Raw genomic sequence first — 25562 nt, forward strand, 5'->3', positions numbered from 1 at the left:
CAAGTATGAGTTATACCCCATAACTGCAAAACACAAGTTTAATTCATCCAGCAGTGCAAAGGATTCTGGGGAGCAAGAAAATATTCACTGATCAGAAAGCACAGAAATGAGGCGGAACTAGTGACATCATGACACATATGTGCGGTATCACAGAGTGTTTGAAAGGCCCTCGGCATTAAGAGCAAAGCGCTCTCCCTCATTCTGGTTCCTACAGACACAGTCAATTTGGTGTCCCTTAGTAAACATGGCCTGGTGATCATCAGACAATATATCCACTACATTACAGCAAAGAAGAAAGAGTCCAGGTATATGGGGAGGGTCTAAAAGAGCATCACTCACACATCATGGCTGTTAGTGGCACAGAGGGACCTTTCTTTGAAGGGGTATATATCATCTGGAGATCACCAGACAATGTAACCACTACTCTTGAGCAATAAAAAAACAAAAACAGCTTACATGAAAATTTAAAGAACAAAGAAAAGAGAGTCAATTTTTAGGACATTTATCTATTCAACAAGGTAAGGTAATCTCTGACATAGAAAAATGTTCCAAACTTTTATTTGGCAAATAATTTGTGATTTTCTGCTATTTTACCATCTTATTTAATCTACTGCACATTCCATAGTAGACCCATATTACACAGCGCTGCACAGTCCAAGCACCACTGGAGCTTACAATTTCCTAACAATTTAGCCAGCAGCCAATTATTCTACCAGTATGTTTTATTGACTGTGGGACGAACCCCACATAAACACATGAAGAACATGCAAACTCGACACAGATACGACCCTGGTGAGAATAGGACATTCTGAGGCAACAGTGTTAATCACTGTGCAACCGTTCTGCCTGAGTTATAAAGAAACCAGTGTTATTTTTGAACCCCCAAAAAATTTAATTTGTATATATTTTATATGACACAAAAGAGTTTACAATTTAATATATATCCTTCAGGTAAGGCGATGCTTTAAACATCTACATATTCATAAAGAGATTTTATTTCCTAGCCAGCACATAAATGCATTTAAAAAAGGTATTTTTTATTTAGCACTCAGGTTTAAGACACACAACATAGGTACAAATGTCAATAAAGCATTGGATTGTATACTTTAACTGTTTGCTTTTTATTGGAAGGAAGATAGATTAGCCTGGACAAAACTGCTTATATACACATAATCAAACCCACTCCTGTGAACATGTTAAAGCATCCATAATGCACACAGAGGAGGCTGCGGGCAATGACAGAGCTCTAGAACTCTGACACTCAGAAGAGCTGAAGCAGCAGAGCTGAAACAACGGCCTCTTCAAACGTCTATTCAAAGTACTTGTTCAAACCTGCATAGCATACCTCCGCTAAACACTACCAGGAAGCATAACAAACATGGGTGAGTGCCTTCAAGAGGAACTGTCACCTCACAGTGGAGGCAGCCATATTGTAGGCTGAGCTAATATTTCAACCTATCAATACACTAAGAACTATGTCACTCTTGCACAGTGAATCGATAGGCCATGCTTACCTACTTTCTGGACCTCCTCCCCGGGAGGTCCTGGTCCAAGTGACTGGGGCGTAACAACACGATTTGTGTCATCACGGCCCACCCTCGCTGCACAATGTCGCAAATCTCATCATCAAGGTCCCACCTACTTCATACTAAATTGTAGCAGGATCTGGGAGAGTGGCCGAATCTACCGAGGGTCCAGACGGCTTCCCTGAGATTCAGGAGTCTCCTGGGCATTCCAGAAGAGTAGGTAAGAATGTGATAGGTTGTATTCTCATGAATGCTGGTTCAGTCCACAGAATAGCTGTGTCCACCGTATAGAGATTACAGGTATACTTCAATACAGATTTAAAGAGAAGTCATGTGGGGGTAGGAGGGGGCGTGGTGACGTCATTGCGTCACCATAGCTCCGCCCCCACCATACAATGACGAAATTGCGGCATCGAATAGCGGGGCGGGGCTTAATTACGTGATTAAGCCCCACCCCACCATTCAATGCTGTGAATTTCGGCGAATCCAGGAGGTTTGCCTACTTTTCTGGAACGACTCCCCAACATTCCGGGAGAGTAAGCAAGTATGATTGAAATAACTTTTTTTTAAATGCATGTGATTATACAGCTCAAGACCTTGGTACCAGAGCTCATGAACATACTGGAACCCAAGAAACCTTTTGTTAGCCTCCTGATGTGCAATTCTAGAAACCCAGTACAGCAGGCTACACAGAGAGGAACCTGTAACACTGCTTAAAAGTGTTTTCTCCAAACAAAATAAATATGTTCTTGAAGAAAGCGGGACATAAGCATATATGGATTGCGTTATAGTTCATTATCCTACGGCTTGAGTGACAAGGGACAACGGCTTTGTGTTCTTCAGCCGCAAATTCTCATTATAAAACAAATAACTGAAGACAGTGGTTTCCATTTAAACACGTTTGTAAATGTGCCCCCTGCTCTCAAAGCATAAACCCTTAAAATATATAATAGAAATGGCATGTAAATATTTGCATCTAATACAATGACCCAACAAAAGCACTAAATGGCCTAAAATAACAATACAGCTTTCTAAAGCTATTTGGCGTTCAGCTGTTAGAACCATACGCTATAAGTCTGTTGATTGAAAGGTCAGTGTGTGTTAAGTATCAGCAAGATGACACTCCCAACTCTTAGAGGAAGACAAAAAATAAAAAAGTATCAGAATTACATTGGAAAGACATTTGCCTTGAATGCTGCTGGGGTTCTGAAACATTCATATGTAATATTAAATTAACTTTGTGTGTAAGAACAGTAGCGTTTATTTTGCTGTTTGCCAGTGTTCTTTTTTGTCATGAACAACATTAAACATAAAAGCCATTCTTTATAGTAATTATACTTGTAACTATTTCCTATTCAGTGTGACATCACTCATGGTTGGAGCAATGACGTACATCATAATTACTCTATTACACTGTATTACAGCCCTGTACTATAGATGTGTGTTGTGTGGTTTATAAAGAAAGTGCACAGAGTGATGTGTATCTATTAGTTGTAATGCTGTTTGCACACTTTACAGTAAGTGAACATTTGCAATCTGATGGGATTTGAGAGCAATTAGACCAATTGCACAGATCCAATCATATTACAATGATACAATAAAATCAGATTGCAGTGAAAGTTTTTACCACATAGTACCCTACAATATAAGTGTCGGTCAGTCAACATGCAAGCAACGAAGGTGGTAATTGATTGTGTAGGTTGGGGCCAGGGACAAACGCAGGATTTGTAGAGGGGGGTTTCCACACCACGCCGCCAGTGGGCGTGGCCAGCGTGCATGGGGGCGTGGCTATAATTTTAGACAGTGCTTGATGCTCTCCAACTCTTCCTATCCCCATAATATACATGGACAATGCTGCATGCACCACTGTTAGGTGCAGCTCTCTCTTTTCAAACAGAGCCATGTGAAGCGGGGGCAGGGTCCAGCCATCTCAATTATACAGTGCCCCAGGCTTGGAACGGGTTTCCAGGCACTAGGGAACCCCACCTCAGTTTCCCTATGGGGGCCTTACACTCTGGTTGGTCCATTTGGACAGACCTAGTAGTCTATCTCAAGTACAATTTAGAACTAAATTCCTCTATGTGAAACAAGGAAGTGATAGATATTGTGGACACTTCCAGATGATATTTGCACTGTCGATCAGTATTCGTGTCGGTGGCATAATAACACATTTATTATAGTGCTTAACAAATATGTGAGGTCATTAACAATATAACCATCTAAATCTTGATTTTGTCAGCTATAAAACTATATTTTCAATTGCTTATTAGGGACTTTCTAAATTAAATTAAATGGTCCTTTTTTCACGTGTTATATGTTTATCAATTTTAAATAGATGAAGCAGAAAACACATGGATAAATGGTAATAGTAGGCCCCATATATCAAAACTCAACTTCTCTATGAAACATTCTTATGAAACATTCTGTTAGATTCATAAACAAAACATTGGCCAGCGAATAAGGAGGATAAACTGTTTTCCTGGAGGTGTCCCCAGGAGGTTCAGTACCGCTCTGGTACTATATTCCAGTTAGGTTTAGAGGCCTGGATGTGCCTTCTTGGTCTGCTCAGAGGGAAGAATTAGGTATAGTTTATCTTTTCCCAAAGCAAACTCTCATTATTCCACATGCTGCAGTTCATCACTATTATAACACAACAACCAACATTTTTAAAAAAAGGCAAAAGCTAGGCAAAAATAAAATACCCCTGCAACAATTTGGTGATTATATATCCTGCCTTACCATCACTGGTTTAAAAGGTGCACAGCTATACTAAAAATACATACTGTATATTCTAATGGTGTATGTATGTCCTGAATGACGTATGCCAATATTGTGGATTACTGTAATCCTATTTATAACAGAGGTCTGAGGACAGGAACCCCTAAACCATACTAGGGGGTTTATTTACTAAGCTGATCTGAGCCAAAAATCTGGAGAAAATAGCTGTTTTCTACGAAGTATTGTCATCACAGCTCTTCTTTTAAGTTATCAAGGGGTTAAAGCAGGAGATTTCTCTTGTCTTAACCTGTTTAACCTGGGTCCCTGCAGTCCCCATAGAGATCATGCTTGCCTACCCTTCCGGAATGTCTGGGAAACTCCTGAATTCTGGGTAGATCTCCCAGGGGGACAGGCAATTCTCCCGCAACCTGACCATCGAGGGCTAGAATGACGCGATTTGGCCCCGCCTCCGCTACAAAATCAGCATTATGTCACAGGGCCGTGGCCAAAGGACGCGATCCACCACGCCCCACCCCCTGAACCCTCCCACCTGGATCTCCCAGACAGCAAAGACCCAGGGTTGGCAAATATGATAGACATCTATGGGGACTGCGATGTGACAGAATTTAACAAGAGATGAAAAGCACGGGCTTTAAAAACTAACTCCATCTGAAGCTGGCATTAGCTTACCTGTTCAATGGAGCCTGGAGTGCCAGTGAATGATAGACACTGGAGAAGACGCTGTTGATGCTTTGCTGGGTCCCATCACTATAAGCATGCTTGATATTAGCCACGCATGCGCAATAGCCACACAGAGGTCAGATACTCCATTTGCTGGCAGTGATAGTTTGCCGGTGAAGCAGTTTTTAGTTAGTTGAGCCCTGGCTTGATAAATACCAGCAGCAGTACATTTTGTATCGTTGCAGTATGCACAACTCTTTGTCTGTTTTACCCAGTATGGTTTATTACTGTGTTTGTCAATTGTAAAGCGCTACAGAACTTGTTGGCACCATAAATGTTGATGACGAAGATGATCCTACCTTTTTACTTTACAAAGTGAACCAGGCTGTTTTACATTGTATCCTTCATTTCTTTTCATCATATAGGTTTCCAAGAAATACTACTTTGTAGCATCAGTTTATTGGTACGGGCCACAGGAAAATAACATGTTCTATATGATTGGGGTAGCTCATATAGGCACAACAGTAGCTTAAGTGATAATTACAACTCGGTCAACAGGATAAATGTGTGTTAATTAGAAACGTTTTACAAGTGTGACCTGTTGGCAGCCCTCTTGGACTGATCTCCAGACTCAGCAGGAACATTCAGATTCACCACAGCAGTTCCCAGTAAGAGCTCTGGCGAGTCTAGATTTCCCTGTAGGATAGCTTTTGATATTTGGCTCTGTGGAGTTTAAATAAACCAACACAAACAATAATTGTGCTGAATTTCTATATGAAATAACAAGTCCATAGCTGGCACTTCTGAATGTTTTGAAAGGGTTGTCTTGTTAAAGTTGACCTGCCACTCACACATGGTTGAAGCACCCATTTTCTGGGCTACACTAATATTCACAAGACTGTAGCGTAACCTCATTAGGAACCAGTGCCTTAAGGATAAGTTAGGCCTCATGAATTGCATATAGTGCCTCAGTGATGTCAATTCATAGACTGCATACTGAACCAGTGCATAGAAATGATACATAGAGGACACTGTAAATAGATCACAGTTCACCTTTAAAAACACAGCAGTGTAATAAATAAAAACTTATTATAGTGGACATGTATGAAAGCATGTAAAATATATAAAAGTTGAGCTATTAACACAAAACCTCAGCTGTAAAGACAATTGGGAAACTTATGTATAAAACAAGTCATAATAGTTACAGTAATAACTGTAAGACAATAAAATGTTGCAACACATTTAAAATGGATAATTTTATTCAGGTTAGCTTTGAGAATGCCCCTGGTGGAGAAGTGAACATCAGTTCAGATACTAGTTAGGAGAGTTGTACGAAATGCAGAATATAAGCTCCAATGGGGCAGGGACTGATGTGAGTGCGTTCTCTGTACAGCGCTGCGGAATCAGTGGCGCTATATAAATAAATGGTGATGATGAAATGGGCAGGGCTAGGGCAACCTGTAGCCACTTGGAGCATAAGGGTTTGTACACACAGGGAATGATAAATGTTGCTAGTTAAAGCATAGGCAAAACCATCTCAAAGCTTTCCTGCAGTGCAGCATACTATGTACTTATGTAAGCATTCTCACAGTACGCCATTGTATGTTACAACTTCTGAACACTTCGGCAACGTCAAAATTGATGCAAAGCTAAGCTAGCACTTGTCAGAAAGTGTACATTCATTTACATTACTTTTTGGACTACAGAGATCAAACACTTTAAGAACGCACCTTGAACGCCTTAAATAGACACCCTGGTGTACGACACTTTAGAGTGTTCACAGCAATGCATGTCCATACGTAGCCACATTTGAAAGTAGTAGCTGAACCAGCATATGTATCCGATCTGATCATGTGATCTAACAACAGCATAGAACAGATATGACACTCTTGACAAACTGGTGCGGGAAGACTGTGGTGCCAAACACACATCCTATATGGAATACAGTTCCTACATCCAACTTGTTACCATCAGTACAGAAATCAGAAATAAAATGGACTGAACTCTTCTTGAACTTCTCAGGGTCTTATTTACAAAAGATGCCTAAGGCTGGTATTACCATGGCCCATATTCTACAGACCTATATAGGAATAGTAAGACTAGCTAAATTAATAACGATGTTCACACTCATGTAGTCATATCTTTCCATGTGCTTTGAGGCGTAATTTGCAGTATAGATGCGGACTGGGACAAACAATTAAAAATGAGCAAACATGCCTTCATTAAAATAAAAAAAGGAAAAAAAGACTTCATTACTGGTGGTTGCTATAAAACTAATTAACTAAACAATTTGGGGATTGAATACCAGAATTGTAATGTTTAAGTCCTCCGCGGAGTGGTGTTTTACAATTAAAAAAAAAAAGAAAAAGAAAAAAGAAGAAGATGTGTTAAGCTAACAACTTTTCAGGAAAGAAAGTGTTGAATTAGCATGTGAATGATCAATGTGTTACTTTATCACATTAGTCAGGCATTGCTAAGGTTATTTGAAGCTTAGATGTAAGGGTCAAATGTGTCTTATTTGCATGAATAGACCTGACTATGCAACCAGTGTACAATTATTTCCGCAGCCCATTGTTCTTACATTGTTACGCCTTGTCTCTTGTACTTCCAGCAGGAATGTATCAGTGAAGATTCATCTGGATATTGTCAATTTGTGTCCCATTAATGAACCATGCCTTGTGTTGTTTAGGTTTAAAACCAGAACGACAGGCTTGGGGAATGTGCAAATAGATTACGAAACTTTTAAAATATTTTTTGCTACAGTTAATTCTGTGTAATATAGCTGTGTGACAGTTATTTTTCCTATGCTATTTATAACAGGTATTTTTAGCAAAGCAGCGAAACAGTGACAATGTCATCCAGGTAAATGTCTGCACCCGTAATATGCTCTATATTTTAACTCATCAATTCCTCAAATGCAGCTGCAAACATCATTGGTGAGGACAAGGTTACCAATATTGGTAAATTAACTGTTATGAGACTAACTTTTACACTGACTTTACATATAACGGGCCTGATTCAACTTTAAGCGCAACCTGCACGTAACTTGCGTTTAAAAAACAAGCACGGAACTTGAGCTTATTTTGGGACGCGTTCAAATATAAGCGGATCTCAATATACGTTTCCATTTGAATCTGGGTATAAATACTCTCTAAGGGCTAGATTTACTAAGCTGCGGGTTTGAAAAAGTGGGGATGTTTCCTATAGCAACCAATCAGATTCTAGCTGTCATTTTGTAGAAGGTACTAAATAAATGAAAGCTAGAATCTGATTGGTTGCTATAGGCAACATCCCCACTTTTTCAAACCCGCAGCTTAGTAAATCTAGCCCTAAGTGTTACTTGCTGTATGTAGACAGACGAACATACTGCAGGATACACACATATGCAACATAAAGTCCCATCAGAACGCATGCAAAAAATAAATAAATAATAAAACAAAATGTACAATACTATAATTATTAATAAAAATATTTATAAAAAATATTTTTTAACAGTAAATATATAAATCAGAATGTTCTTAATGCATACTATACATGCACTGCATTTTTATAGTCTATCTTAATTGCATATACATGTTCTGTGCTATCTAGTGGCATGCATAAATGTAGTTAACACAAAGATGATGTCGTGACAGTCATCACTATCAGTCAGCACTTACACCAGCTCTGCAGCTGGTGCAAATGATACAGATAAACAACACGTAGTGCGTGAAACACAGGACTTGAAATGGCCACATGTGCGTCAGAATGCACTCGACACACCCTTACTGTACATTGCCGATGTTATCCGCCCCATCCCTCCCCCATTCCGCCCTTCAAGCTGTAGGAAGTCGTGTCATTTGCGTTCAGACATGAATTGCATGCACTTGTGTTCAATGGCGTAAGGTCCGTTTCTGAGCATAAGCAGAGCTATTTCACACAAGATATGGCACACAGACCAAGTAACACACACACTGGCTATAACACACATACTATTTAGATAGATAGATAGAGAGATAGATAAATTGGGAGCTCTTTGGGACAGAAATTCGCTCCTGTCTGAAAGTATTGGTAATCCTGTGACAACTGGGGTAATTAAAGCTCACACATACAGCTCACATGTATTGATCTCACTGAGGACGGAGCAGGTCTTATTACTTCTTAGCAATTACATTTGCAGACAAATGAAAATGTAAAATAAACAGCAATGTTACATAATAAGTAAAAGGTATCCCACAGCCTGCCGAAATTGCATCTGTGGGTTTGTAATCAGACATGTGAGCCATGACAAAAGTCTGCCACAATGCAGGCAGGTAGTTCTGTAAATCTTACAATAGGAAGTATTTGTGGCATGTGTACCTAGGAATAAATAGGCTATCCCCTTTACCACACATGTCTCAATCCCATGGCACAGAAAAGGCTTAATCTTTCTGTTCTTCCTCTCCCAATTTGTCCTGTCTGGGCAGGTTTTTTATTGTAGGCCATAAAGGAACTCTATAGGGGGTACCCTGGGAACATAAGTCATTAGCTTACAAAGAAAAAACTAAAACTTGTGAATAGATTGGGTGTTCGTAATGAATCCGTAAGGAAAAGAACAAAAACATGGAGAGAAATAAGTGAAAACAAGCAAGCTATATATAGCTCTTAAATGGGCAATGGTTATAACAAGCAAAAATCAATCAAAGCTCTCTGTGCAACAATCCCTGTTTTCTTACAATAAATTTACAGACCCACTAGAGCAGAACAGACGTCAAATACAAAGCTAAGAAAAACCAAGTAACTAATTAAAGTCTGATTTTCCACTACAAGAACAAAATTTGTCTTTACTTAACACCTTCAGTTCTTTAGAGTCCGGCAGCCTGGACAGTTCAATGCAAGTCAAGGCTCTCAGGGGACGGCCTGCACACACAATCAATACTTACAGGTCACATCAGACTGCCTTATGCAGAGGAATTACATGACTTATGCTCAAAATAAATGTACACACTTCGTCATAACACATTTACGTTTTGTGATCTTTAATAAAACAACAGGAACAACAATTACGGAACTCCGCAGGAGGCTGACAAATGACACCACAAACCGGGGATACTGTCAGCCATAAAGATTGTCAGAGCCACCTGTTCAAAACATTAAATGTGCCTGCTCACCAGGGACACTTGACCACTGTCTATTGCCTTGGTAGCAGAGTGTTCTAATTATATTATGTAATGTACAAACTTCAATAAAAAGCTGCACAAAATATTTGTTCTCACCAAACCCGGTAAGATTGTTATTGATATATTCAGCGGAACATTTCACATTGTTTTAAAGCCTGCAAAGGCAAAATCATCATCACTTATTTATATAGCGCCAGCGAATTCCGTAGCGCTTTACAAAATAACTGGGTTCCTTCTTATATTCTTTATTTCTGCCAGTTCTAAAAGAAGAATGTTAATACTGGTAACATTGTGAAAATTTATCTTTTATATGATAAAAGTTAAATTCTAAGTTTAGCTCACTTTTAAATTATTTTATGCCTGTTCCACGACACTTTTTTTTTTTTTTAAATATATTTTGTATTCAATTTTTGTCAGAGAGAAACGGTACAGCATATGGTATGGTAATACAACTCATAACAGTACTAACAACAAGAGTTTATAATACAGGTAGGAAATAGAACTCGGAACCACTACAGAAGGAATGGTCCTCAAGTGTAGTCACATATGGGTAGACGTGTGTCAATAGTATAATAGTTATGAGATATCCGGGGTGCCAGGACGGGAAGACGGAGAGGGGGAGAGGAAGAAGAAATATCAGACGATGAAAACAGAGAGGAGGAGGATAGTGAGGGGGAGAGGAGGGTATTTTAGTAGAGGGAAGAACAGAGAAGGAGGAAGGGAAAACAGGTCCTAGCGAGATTCAGCTCAAAAATATACTGAAAAATCTATTTTTACATTTTTTAAGAAGAGGAATGTGTAGCTGAGAAATAATCCTGCCACCTATGCCATGTGGAGAGAAATTTGTAAGGGCGATCATTAACTATACTAGCTGTTCCACGACACTTTAAGGCAGTGTACAATTCCACACAGTATACATATAGCTACGGTGCAAAATGAAGAAAAAAAAATCTAATTTGGTTTAACTTCTATATAATACCTTCTATCCATGAGCCTATTATGTGAAGACTTAAACAGCTAATTAAATAGCTAATTACCATGTATCGTTCTCAGTCTGTACCTGACAATATAATGCAATAAAGCACAGCATTCAGATCAAACACAGGAAGAACTCTCTTCTTGACAGTAAAACGTGAACTTTTGGTATTTGGAAATCTTAGCAGATGCAGCCCTTGAGTTTAATGTAATTAGGTGGGCGATATTCAATTTACAGTATCCACAAGTAATGATGATTAAATTGTTGTGAAAAAGCAGTCGGTAAGCAGAAGATAGCGCCATTGTAATTACATCCCATTCTCAAAATGTGCCTAGCGCTGTGAACTTCAGGAGTTTCAAGTAAATGAAGGGCAAGCCATAAAACCAGTGGTATAGAGTTTAGAATACTGCACTATTAAACATAATGAAAGAGCATATGCTGAGAAAAACACAGGAAAAAGAACGGGTACTATAAAACTTACCACAGGTATTAGCATTGTAGTCGTTTCCTTCTGAGAAATCCATTAAAAATCACATTGGGACGTTTTCTCCTGTATCCATATCCCTCTATCCATTTTTTATACACATACACACGCACGTAATCCTCTATGCCAGAAAAAATAAAACCTCCATCTCTGCTAGAGTAACGTTAAGAGCTTGATCCTTTTTCTGTTGTTCCTAAGCAGGCGATATCAGCTATGAATATTAAAAGCGTTTCCTACATGTGCCGCAGATTAGCTAGGTCAGCCCTCCACGTGGACCAACGTGAAGAATAAACAAATACCCATGATCGCAGCAGCTGCACTGATCGGCCTGCGGAAAATGTATTCAAGCATTATGAAGGGAACGATTTTTAACGCTGCCACTTGAAGCTTTGCCTCCCACACCTGAATAGGACGAGCACTTAGAGGGGATGAGAAGGATGCTTGCCCACACTAAGTCTTCCATTATGCAAGGGGTTTTTTTTTTTTTCAGCTGGAAAAGGATAGCTAGAACCTCTCTGGCCTGAAAGTCAAAAGTCTTGTCATAATACATTAGTAACACATCTCTGCTCAGGTTTCATTGAGCAAAATTCAGCACGAAATAAAAAAAAAAAAAAAAAGTTTAACCTCTGTGCTGCCAAAGTAGGCCCAAAAAAAATACTGCTTGGGTTCACGTTTTTAAGAAGCAGAATATAAATAGTGCAAGTATAAAGGGACATTTTTTCAATAGGCCCTTTACTCCGATGCTAAAAAATACTATTACAATGAGCGATACTCAACAGCTCTGGTGATACTGACCCGGCGCGTTAAGGGTTAATTTACCACTTCCCCAGGGTAATCTCTGCAGATATCCACAAGCGCGATGTACCTGGGAGATCACATTCTAACTTTTGTAAAAAAAAAAATTGGGGGTGGCCTAGCTCTTTCAGAAAATCTAGGTGTGCGCCCTAGGAGGGACATGACATCAGGGGAGGGCTGGCAAATTTAAGCCTGGGGAAATTTTAACCTGGGGGGAAAGACTCGGCTCTCCAGCCTATTAGGAACATTTTAAAGGAAAAAAATGCAGTCGGCCCAGTGACCCAGTCCAAGGCAGCCCCACTATGGGACCGGCCCGGGGGGCAAATGCCCTCCATCCCCGCCAGCCCCTGCATGGCATGCACCCACATAATGTGACTGACCCGCCATGCCCCCTCTTCGTATGCAACTTAGAATGGGTCCAATGTTGCTAGGCATAGAAATTGTATATATGCAGTGGCTGAATGATGCAGGGAATTATTTTGATTTGATTTTTTCAATTACGGTTTTGGCTAAAAACGCATGCAGAATAAAGAGGTAGAACTTGATGGTCATGTATCCAGGTTTTGAATCTAACTAAAGAGGTGATTCCGAGAGGTTATCAGTTCTGCAGTGTTTTCCCCACTACAGTTGCCCTTGTCTTCACTCTGGGGATCTGTCTGGTCAGCCAGTAAGGGACCAGAAATAGGGAGATGTATTTGGTAATTCCACATTTCAAGCTGCACAGAATGTATAGACTATAGACAGAGCTGGGATGGCCATCAGGTCATTCTGTACTGTGGGAGAGAAGTCTTAGCAGAATAAAAATGGGGATCTGTACAGAACACTTACCACAACATTATGACAAAAAACTGCTAAATGTAACTGCTGTGCCCTCTCCCACTTAGAATGTAAGCTCTCTAATGAGCACGGTCCTCCATACCCTTTGTTGTCATGTCTGCGTTTCTTTTGTATACCTTGTATGTCCCTGTTTTATGTATGGCCTGTTTTCCCTACTGTACGGAGCTGCGGAACACAGTGGCACCTTACAAATCTACAATAATAATAATAATAATAATAATAATAATAATAATAATAATACATTATGTGCCCAATGAGGGGAATTATTCTTGGAACAGTTTCAAAATTGTTGGGTTGCTTTTCACTAATTATTTTATACTACGTTTTAGGGTTAGATTTACTAAGCTGCGGGTTTGAAAAAGTGGGGATGTTACCTATAGCAACCAATCAGATTCTAGCTTTCATTTATTTAGTACATTCTACAAAATGACAGCTAGAATCTGATTGGTTGCTATAGGCAACATCCCCACTTTTTCAAACCCGCAGCTTAGTAAATCTAGCCCTTTAGTCTTTATAGTGAACTGTTAGTACCCATCCTCAACCATATTGGTCCATTTAGTGTGGGTAATAATTTAAAGCAGCCTCTGCTAAAAGTATATGTGATGGAAATTATAATATAAATATGTCAGCATTGACCCAAAAGGAAAACAAAAAATAAAAATATATTAGAAAAGCAATAATTTTATTCTTCTAATCTTTTTCGTTATACGGTAATAATTCCAGTAGTCTTCGCTTAAAACAAAAAGACAAGAGCAATAACCATTTTGGTTACATCTCAGGCTCTTATTGCTCCAGCTCTCCTGTCAATTCCGGAAAAATTTACGGTGATAGCTAGCAGCACTTGCTGCCTTGATTGGATGCTAATTTCTCTAAAGTCACAGGACAAAAGGAATTAGCAACATATCTTGTTACATTTACCGTTTGGCTGTGCATCTGCATGTCTATTGAGTAGTCACAACTGAAACTGATCGATTAAGAAGTGAGGTCCCCCTTAGGACAATGTACATACTGCCATTGCACTGTTATTATTGCATGTTAAAATGCAATTAAAAGCGCATGGAAACCACAATGCATTTATGCATTAACAATGTGCTCCCAGTAACACGAATGAAAGATGGTGATGGTGAACATGGATACAGTAAAAATGCAAATATGTACGTTCTAACCTGGTACAATGGTTTTTAATTTCACATTCGTTTACATGTACTTAATTTGCATTAGACGTGTATCTTCAATGCGAAGACTTGAGGGAGCGGCTGCTTTAACGGTCAACATGTAATATATAGTCGTTAGGGCATTATTGGAAAACTGCACAAACCTCAGTTGATTGTTATCGTTAACCTTCAATGCTTTCTTTTTTTATTCACTTAAGTTTATTGGGTGTGCATCTCCAGTTTTCAATTTTAGGAACAGAATTTAATAAACAGATGCACTTGTAGATCTAGGTGGCAAAACCCTGGTTTGAGGTGAATGTCCCACCATTCAAGACTTGTGTCTGGACTGCTGGGCAGATTGTAAGTATGTCCCTGTAACCTGATGTACAATAAAAATGGTCTTTTTAGGGGAGGGGAGTGAGAAGCTACTAGCCCACACTGTTGTGTAGCATGGGCGCTCTCTACAGTGGCGCACGCAGGGGGGGTTTCTGGGTCTCCAGAAACCCCTCCCCTCTGCTAACGAAGTGCCCCACATAGCGGCACTGTACTATACAGCACCGGCGCGGACGCTTCTTTGGCAGTGCCGCGGCTGCTGTATAGTACAGTGCTGCTGAAACAGTGCTGCTGCGCATGTGCGGGTGCATGCGCAGCAGCTCTATCTTTTTTTTTTTTGTTCCGGTGGGGAGGAAACCCCGCTCCCCCCCCCCCCTAACAATCCTGCATGCGCCCCTGCTCTAATCGGAACACTCCAGTTTGAAAAGGAATGATATAGGACTAAAGCTGATGCGGGGTCAAGGATATTTCTACCAATGGACGAAAACATAGTTTCATTATAGACTGAATTCAATAAATACCCACAAACAACCATTTCCAGGAAAGCAAAAGAATCTAACACTTGCAGTTAACTGTCAACTGTGCTTAATTGCATTTAAAGTGGTTTTTAAAGCTGAAAGCAAAATATGTTACTATATTGTAGTGAAGGCTGCACTGTCTGACATTCTTCCAGCACCAGAACAGATCTGTTTACTTATTTAGAAGTTGTTCCTTGCACACAGCCATGACCAATAAAACCACTGTTAGACCTCATACCTACTGACATCAGTTCATCTCTTGTACTAGCTTCTTTAATGCTGGTATAAACGCAAAAAAACAAAAACAATGTTTCCAAATACATCATTCCCAATCGTGATGTTACTCACATTTGGGAGCTTAACAGTTTTCTGAATACTGCCTGCTCCATTCAACACACTTTAAATGCTTTAAGGTCAATGGAATAACCTTCAATGACCTCTAAATCACGTAACACTACCGGCATTGAAGACACTGCTGCTCTCTAATAATGAGTTTTGTCTCATTAAATTAATCCACAATTAGACATTAAAATGTTATGAGAAAGATTTGTTTAATCTGGAGATTTAGAAACAGGAGAGCTTCCTGATCCTTTCTAACAAGTCTAATTACCACGTATGGCTTATATCCATAAATAAGGTTTGTTATCTCTTGTGAGAGGCAGTATCTTATAGTGGGGAGCACATGCGAGGAGAGGGGGCTGGGAGTTAGACAGTGGGTGCAATGGCAGAAATATTTTATAAGAAATACAGCAAACTGCAGCAATATGGATAAAACCAAATAAACAAATACTTGACAGAGAACATAGTACAGCACTAAGTTGTCTATATATTATTGTCTGATGGTGACCATCATTATCCTTCTCAACAAATTGCAGCGCTAAATAATTAATTACCGCCACTATTTACCCTGCCAGGGCTGCCCCGACATAAATTGACCAATGCTGTCGTCCCAATTGAGGTCTATGGAGACAACGGTAAGCACTGGCAATTGGGTTAAGGCTGGAGCTCCAGCATTAACCGTTAGCTATTTAGCATTGAAAGAGCCCTTTGATGGCATTTACGCTGGCATTTTGGCTCTTCACCGCTTGTTAAATAGACTCCTTTGTATCAAAACACAGCCAATATTTTCAGATATTCCATTTTACCAGTGATTGCATTACACAGTCACTACATCCATGGCGTTCCGTAGGGTATTTGTGAATTCACATTTTGCAGAGTTACTTCATTCTAAATGTAGTGTGGTGGGGTCAGAACTGGAAACAGTTAAGGTCAAATTCCGTGTGTGCAAAATTGTGCCGCAAAAGGTAAATATTTTCCGTAACAGTGCGAAAGTGATCACTTAACTCTTAATTCTATGAATAGTGAAAAAAAAATGCTAGAATCATGTTGAGAAGATAAAGCAAAAGTTTGTGCTTAAAAAAATAAATAATAAAAATAAAAAATCAGGGTGTACATTCCCCCCATAAAAATCAGTTTGCTTATACAATATTGGTTTTATTTCCTACATGTTTTATTAGTGATAGAGCTTATTTAAAGGAAATTCAAGTAAAACAAATATGCTGCATAGATGATATTTGAAATATAATTTCCATAGACACTTTGTGGGTGGGAAGGTGAATGCAAACATGTCAACCGCGGTGCGATCCAAGCAGGGTCACTAAAATCTCAATCATTACATAATTATAGCCTCATAGTTTTGATTTAATTATTGCTTAATAAAATATTAACTTACAACAGATGTTGGGAGCTGCTTTATACAGACAAACACACACTATATAATAAACATAAAAAATAGGTGCTCTTGCAGGGCAGATCTTTAAAACCTAGGGCTGCCCATTGAAATTAGGAATAATTATGATACAGCCCAGAGCAACCAGATGCTATATTCCATAAGTCCAACTACAAAATACTGCTAAAAGGCGATATCTCAGGGGCGCACGGAGGATTGTCGGGGGGGGGGGGGGTTTCTCCCCGCCGACCCAAAAAAAACCCAAAAAAGAAAACCAGGAGAGAGCTGCTGCGCATGCACAGCAGCTCCGTTTCGCCAGCGCTGTTCTAAACAGCAGCCACGGCGCTGTCTAAGAAGCGTCTGCGGCGGTGCTGTATACAATACAGCACCGCCGCGGACGCTTTTTTGACAGCGCCGCGGCTGCTGTATAGGACAGTGGCCACTTAGTTAGTGCAGGGGGGGTTTCTAGAGACTCAGAAACCCCCCCTGCATGCGCCACTGTATCTGGTTGTTTTGGATGACAACACCATCAAGACTCGTTGCACCATGTGCTTACATTAGCCCCAGTTATTAAATATAAATACGGTTTGGTGAGCATGACGGTCTATCAAGCAGTAACCCCATTATAAAGGAAATAATGTATCTTGCAATTCCCAGTCTTTGAATACACAAGGTCTCTTGCACCTACAAGCGTACTCTATTACAAGAATCATGCAATGAACAAAAGCGGAACACATGAAGGGGAAAAGTACGCCATTAACTTGATTTGTACGCAGCTGTAATTACCCCATTGACTCTTCAATTAGAGAATTTTGCTGGGAATAATTGATTTTTGTTGATGACCTTTAAACTTCAACCTTCCTAAAGCAGCGGCAGTCCATTTTTATCCGGATTCCATTTCTCTGCATCAGCGGGCGGCACATCATTGACTTTTAACTTTTGCAAAAGTTTATAATTAAAAAAAAATACTAATTAAAAGGAAAGTTGTTAACATTCCCGCTGAAATAATGACATTCCATAGGGTATTGGTTTGTTGGTGATTCAGCTGTGTACTATGTCAACTAGTAGACACGTTACTTCATCGGACACCTAAATACGCCGAAGATTTGTACTGCAAAATAAAATGGCGTTTGAGCTGGTTTTGCATGTAGTTATTTTAAAGAAAAGCAAGATACTCAATGGAAAGCAGACTTTTCCAGGATTGTAGTTTTTTTTTAAATTAAAGTGGGCTTCCACCCACTGATAACTTTAATTCATTTGTGGGTAGCCCATAGCCGAATGCAACTTCTACTTAATCATACTTGCCTTCTTTTTATACCTTGCATGGAATCAAGTCACCCTGGCCTCCCCCACATCGCAAGAAGATCGGACGGGATCTGGGAGGGTGGCTGACTGTTTCGGGAGTCCTGGAGAACTAGCTGAAATTCGGGAGTCTCCAGGACATTCCAGGAGAGTAGGGAAGTATGTACTATTTCTCAGGATAGCGATAACAGAATAAAATGAATGGAAAAAAAATGCTTTATTCTTATTTTCCATTGAGTAATGCTATTTATTTTTAAAAAAAATGTAAGTTTTGTCTTACAAATATTTTTTATTTTATTTTTTTCTACAAAGTAGAACTGAAAGCCTTAGTTTAAACATTCAAGCGTGAGCCGGTTAGACAGGTCACACATATTCCCCTAGACTTACCGGCGAATAGGTAAGTTAACCCTTGCCGAAGCTCCTTAGTATCGCTGGGCTGTCCCAGTGATGTTTTCTTAGTAACGGCAATAACAAGATATAAAATAAAAAAAATCAGCCTTATCGCCACGCAATAATAATAAATTGACCCCTTTGGGTTAATACGATCCAGCAAAGCTGACTAGTCTTGCTGATTGAACAGAAATCAATAATTGTATTTAATGACTTTATAAAGAAAATAAATGACCCTTGCATTCTTAATGGATTAATGTCGGCGTGTTGTACGCATCACATAATGCTGACACAGTACCGTGTAAAGTGGTGTCACGTTTCATGCGAGTGCCTTCAAACCCTTTCAGAGGGAAATTACGTTTTAATGCCATTTGAGATGTCATTATTGAGAGGATTTCTGCAATCCCATTTTATAAAGCTGAAAACACGCTCCGAACTGTTACAACATGATCTTGTCATTGACATATGCACCAGCAGGGTCACGTTTTTCTAAATGTTCCAAAAGAATTAAGTCCCAGACAAATATGTACACATTAAATGCATACGAAATTAGCCATTTATGGTATAATTTAAAACACGCTGAAGGCTTTCTTTCTTTTTTTTTTTATTACAATCACTTTTTGCTTTGGCCGCTGACAGCTAAGCATTTTACTAGATGAAGAAAACAGCTTATGACAAACATCCAAATAAAAGTGTGTAATGTGGTGAAAATGTAATGAGCAGTACATTAATAAAGTATTAAAGTAAAGCTACTTTTGTTGAACATGTAACAAAATATTTATTGTCAGACTTGACATGCTAAAGTACCAAAGTAGACCATTTAGGGCGTATTCAATTGTTCGGCGTGACCGCCGAAAAACGAGCGCTCGAAAAACATTACCGTTAATACGGTAATTACTCGCTGAATTTCATCTCGCAGCTCCCTGAGCTGCGAGCTGAAATCCAGCGAGTAAATTACCGTATTAATGGTATTTACGCGCACATTACCGTTGTAACGGTAATATTTTTCGAGCGCTCGTTTTTCGGGGATCTCGCTAACAATTGAATACCCCCCTTTTGTGTGATAATGTAAATTAAAGCTTCATTTTAAATGCAATTTTTAGTGCTTGCTATATTAAATAAATGACTGCCCGAGCCACATTTACCTCAAAATGAAATTATTTACAGTTTTTCCATGTGAAAATTTCACTTGTAGTTGAGAATTAAACTGGGCTAATTTTGTGGACTGAACCATATTCAGCCTATCAATTTGTGCCAACTAATGCAGTAACTTTTGTTCTAACTATTGCAGACCTTAAAAACAGCAATGCCACAAAGAAGTTTTATTATTCTATTCTTTATATAGCTAGAAGTTCCTGTTAACTGTGCATCTGAATGAATCTGTCATTTTTAGCTGTACTTCTACAAATCATTATACACTATTCCAAAATCTTTCTGGAGATTGTAAAAAATATGGCTGCACCTTGTGACTTTGGTTGCAATGCTAGTCCATGGCGCTTTGCAGAATTATAACTCATTAACAGCATGCTGAAGAAACAAACCAAGGAAGATGGTAAATGCCAAACATTCTTATATTCAGCTATGGTGATTTATGTTATAAAAAAGCATCTATTCTTTTCCTGGGATTGCGGCTTTAACTGGTGTACAAGAGTGGGTTCACTAGTTGATACACTTAGTTGTAGAGTAGTTAAACATTTATGTTTTCTTTGCATTTCTGATTATGGTTTTTCTTGCACCTAAACATTGACGTAATAAATGTGTGTTGCATTACGGGCAGACAGCAGAGTTGGGCTACATGACCCTTCTTCCTAGCAAGACAGGTGAAGGAGAGCACCAAAAGTATGTTTGATCTCTTACCCCAAAACTACTCAAAAGATTAAATAAACTTAAATAGCCTAACAAATACATATTTATTATTTTACAGTAAGCATGAATTAACTACATTTTTGTCATGCTGTGTATTTGTAACAGAAATTAAACATTTTAGCCATTTACCTTTAAACAGCTTCATCCCTTTCCCCTCACCCAGCATCTACTGCTATGCTATGGCATCCTAAGTGTGGGATTTCGATTGATAGCAGTGAAATAGTTAACCATGCCTACCACATGGGAATGTATATATAGACAAGACAATGTTATGTTAACACTCTAGGGAGAATATGCATACTTTGGGGAAGGGTATGTTTTCTACTAATTTGCTGCTCTCTGTCATGTTCCTTGTCACACCTACATATGATTGGCAGGAGACCTACGGTAGATGATAAAGGGATTATGGGTAAGAGAAGAGAAATAATGGCAAATACCCCAAATTGGAGATCTCTGCAAGCAGACATATTAGCACTAGCGATGCTCAGGTTCAGTTTTTCTGAAAACCGAGCCCCCCCGAACTTAGGGGATCCGAGTAGGCTCGCGAGCCAGCTCGTTACTTTTGCGCGTCCTCTGATGTAAATTGAGGCAAAACATCATTGTTGCGTTGTCGGATCTTTCGGGTTTTGGATTCCATAAGTACCTCCCTCCCCAGGAGATCCAGCGCCAATGCTCACACAGAAACAGGGGTAGCAGTGTTCTTGTCACTCTCCAGTGCCATTACTCAGTGCCATTGCTCACACAGAAACAGGGGTAGCAGTGTTCTTGTCACTCTCCAGTGCCATTACTCAGTGCCATTGCTCACACAGAAACAGGAGGGGTAGCAGTGTTCTTGTCACTCTCCAGTGCCATTACTCAGTGCCATTGCTCACACAGAAACAGGAGGGGTAGCAGTGTTCTTGTCACTTGACAAAATTTGACTGGAAATGATTGGAAATTAATGTTATTGAGGTTAATAATAATGTAGGGATAAAAAACATCCAAATTATTTGATTTTAGAGAAAAAAAAATTGGGATCCAAAACCAAAACACGCGAGGGCGGTTTTGCCAAAACCAAAACATAAAGTTAATCCAGATCCAAAACATTAACCATAACACAGGGGTCAGTGAGCATATCTAATTAGCACCCTCACAGAAACCAGGTAAAGGAATATGTTTATACTTGTATCCATTAATAACTTACATTAGGCAATGAAAGATCCCAATGTTGTCTCTAGGTAATGACGAGAGGTCCACCTTAATGTGTAACTTAATATTGTCTTGACTAATCGTAGTTACTTAATAAAAAAACCTTTGCTCACAGACCCTGTTCTCATATTTCTAACTCATTACCTTGTCCTTGTAATGTTATTCACACAGTATAACACTCTGTATAAGTAGTGTACAAATGCAAATAAAACTATATAATCATGAAAGTAAGCCGATGTACAGATTTATTTTTAATATCACTTCATGCTTTCAAAAACTACTAGACATGTTGTATAGCAAACTATTTCCTTCTGTTGTGTTCAATACAGTAAAATCAAGAGAATACATAAAGTCAATGCCATAATGCTTTAAGGTACACAACTTCTACACTGGTGAGAGAAGGTTATGACCATGTTTCATTTTACCCTGTTACTACTAAATCAAGCTAATCTGAGGTCTAGTGACCACATTGCTTTGACAGTGTTCTCCCCAGAAAATGTTGCCATCCGGGTGGCATTAAGAAGTAGCCGGGTGGGGTCAATGTTTGATACCCCAAAACCTGAGTACCCTGGGGTGTATCTATATGTTTTTAATTTGTTAATGTAATTTGTTAATTGTTATAAGTGTTTATAAAGATTTAAAAAAAATAATAATTCATGAGGGAGAAGTGACAGTTGGGAGTGGTTGGTGGTTGCCGGGGGTGACTGTCGGGAGTGGTTGGTGGTTGCCTGGGGTGACAGTTGGGAGTGGTTGGTGGATGCCGGGGTGACAGTTGGGAGTGGTTGGTGGTTGCCAGGGGTGACAGTTGGGAGTAGTTGGTGGTTGCCGGGGGTGACAGTTGGGAGTGGTTGGTGGTTGCGGGGGGTGACAGTTGGGAGTAGTTGGTGGTTGCCGGGGGTGACAGTTGGGAGTGGTTGGTGGTTGCCGGGGGTGACAGTTGGGAGTGGTTGGTGGTTGCCTGGGGTGACAGTTGGGAGTGGTTGGTGGTTGCCTGGGGTGACAGTTGGGAGTGGTTGGTGGTTGCCAGGGGTGACAGGGAGAGAGGAGTGTGATACTCAGGACCGCTGAGATGTGGAAGGCTCCTCCTCCAGTTTGTTTTTGTAGAATGCGATGATTAAACTCTCTATATCCAGCAACTGAAAATCATTTTCGATTCCAGCTTTGTCCGCCATGCACTGAAGACACCATTTTACTCTGTATATATCATTGTTCTTGCAATACACCGGTGTCCACAAAGCAGGAGTGGAACAGAGAAAACTTTGGTTTATTTTTATTGCAAACTTTCATCCATTGGTGGTGAAGGAGGCAGGAAAGCCTTCCAACAATCTGAGTATTCCTCTTCCACGGCCCTTGGCGGGAGGATTTGGAGTCCTCTCACACTGTCCTCAGTACATAGCACAGTCTCTGCTGTGTGTGTACTCACAGATCTCTCTACTGCTTAGTAATTTTCAGCACTTTCCTTTTTCCTCACGCCTCTCTTTTGCGCACTTCTTCTCTTCTTACACTTTCTTCACTTTTAATCTGCTTATATATCACTTTGTCCAATTCTCATTCTGTTCCTATCTTTTCACTCTCCGTTTATCAGACACAGAGATCACCCTCGGCAACCACCAACCACTCCCAACTGTCACTTCTCCCTCAGGAATTATTTTTTTATATAAATCTTTATAAACACTTATAACAATTAACAAATTAAGTTAACAAATTAAAAACATATAGATACACCCCAGGGTATTCAGGTTTTGGGATATCACAAATGTAATAGATCGCAATAATAATAAAGTGTTGGAAGTTATTGCCGACACTTATTTATAAAGAGTCTGGAGGTTATGGCCTGCTTGCTGGCTGCTCTGGACACACTTATTTCTCTGCCTGCCAGGACTCAGGCTGGTGGTCAGCAGTCTAACACACTCTGCCGACTGCAGCGCTCACACAGTGCTTACTACAATATTATAAACAATGGTTTGTCCTGTTATAATAGGAATCCTTCCGGTGACAAGTAAAATCAGCCGGGTGGAGCGCCCAGGAAATAGCTGCTGGGGAGAACTCTGTTCAACAATAACTTGGTTGGAACCTCTAGGACAAAAACTTTGGTTCTGCTCTTCGTGGGGTAGCCAATTTTGCCTCAGTCATACAAAATCTGAGGACCAAGGAAAAAACAAAGAATAGTTCTTGGTACTTATGCGGTTGGAAAGTGTTACAAACCCATTGAAAGACTTTGTACATCAAACCATGGATTAAACACACACATCACTCCAAGAGGAAGATGTTCAACACTAATATTTATTATTAGTGAGAAAAGTCCATGGCCGGCGAAAAACGGGTGTTTAAGATCCGCTAAAGATAAGTTTCCCCATGAGCTTCATCCTAACTGTGAAGAGTGACGGAAGTATTGTGGACCCAAACTGCTCACAAACCTTGCAAGCAACAAATTCCAGATCGCACTACTGTACAATTTTAGCGTATCCATCTTTCATATGAACCTTAAGACAGCATTCCCCGTAGACACGAAGAGCCCCCAGCTTTCAGTCGTGGCTGAGAGCCAAACTATGGAGCTCCGATAAAAACCGGCTACACGGGACTACCGCCAGTGCTCACATGTAGGGAGTGGTGGCTATGGTGATTTTATAACTCTAAACAGGAGTGCAGCTTTAACAGAATGTGGGCCCTGAGTCACAATAGCTTTTCTAAACACATAACCTTTTGGATTCTAGAATGGCTGAGTCAAGTCAAACTGAAATGTTGTGGAATAATTTCAAGCTAAGAGTTTTTGCAAGTCAGTCCAAAAATATGAAGAGTAATGGGCTACAATAACTCCAAGCCAATTAATCTGATTCACTTACAGGTGCTGGACTGGACATCCTACCTTCATCTAAATCCACTGTTTCCAACACAGACAATTGTCCATGGATAAACGAGCTCAATAAAGACAAAAAAGTAATATTGTAGCTGTGTTATTGGATTAATCTGCTTCTGTTAATAACATAAATAAAGATCAAATTTTGAGAAAAGTCAGAAAGCAGCAGTAAACTGTTCATTAAACTGTCTCTCATAACTACATGACGTTCCCTTATGGTGACATTGGCATGAATGGGCAAAGTTAATTTTATGTGTTGATTTTATTTTTTACTGCAGCTATCAAGTTAATAATAAAGTGATAAGCAACATGTACTGTTTTTATACAGCTACATCCCCTACTTCTTTGTTTATCTGTACAGATGGAAAAAATATGGGTTATGACAGGATAAATCAGCCGAAGCTCCTTTTAATACTCCAGCCCATGGTAACGGTTTAATTAGGAACATCTTGGCGCAGATGCTGATCTATGTGTCAGTCTATCCCAGCAGAGAACAGTACACAATCCATCTTTGTTTTATTGCACTACATGAAGAAAGTATCCAGGGGACTGAGCACAGTGTTGCGAGGAGTTGTGTGTGTGATATGGGAGTACGTTAATCAGTAATAATCCTTGCAACTGACGCGGAACACGTCCGAGGACAAGGACGAGTGCAAACATATCAGAAGGAATACAAATAGGACAAAAATGACAATAGATTAGCACAGTTTGATAAATAGCACAGTTGGATAAAGATATCATAACGGATGTGCCCTATATATAAAATGTGTATAGTGCAAACTTTACATGTTACCATCACCCTGATTTTCAAAACTGGTTAACAGAGAAATCAGCAAATACTGTTTACAGCCGAATGATATTTAGGCATATAAAATAAATGGCTATATGTGGCCATCCAGATATAGCACAATGTCTTACTGGGTTGTGACGCAGAGCCGTTCCTACAAATGCCATTTCATTGTTATACTTCAACTGTATTGGTTAGACACTTGTTAATTAACTTAAACAACAATTGTTTTTACCACTAATTATATTAAGTGTAAAAATGGACAAAGCAATTAAATTGCAAA

General features: G+C 39.6%; 1 protein-coding gene across 14 annotated transcripts in view; it reads right to left on the bottom strand.

The window, feature by feature from the left end:
- The window catches only part of TENM3 (teneurin transmembrane protein 3), a 763547-nt gene that overhangs the window by 282889 nt on the left and 455096 nt on the right, over nt 1-25562 (bottom strand). The window lies entirely within an intron of this gene.

The sequence above is a fragment of the Mixophyes fleayi genome, chromosome 1, assembly GCF_038048845.1.
Source record: "Mixophyes fleayi isolate aMixFle1 chromosome 1, aMixFle1.hap1, whole genome shotgun sequence".
Taxonomy (NCBI): Eukaryota; Metazoa; Chordata; class Amphibia; order Anura; family Limnodynastidae; genus Mixophyes; species Mixophyes fleayi.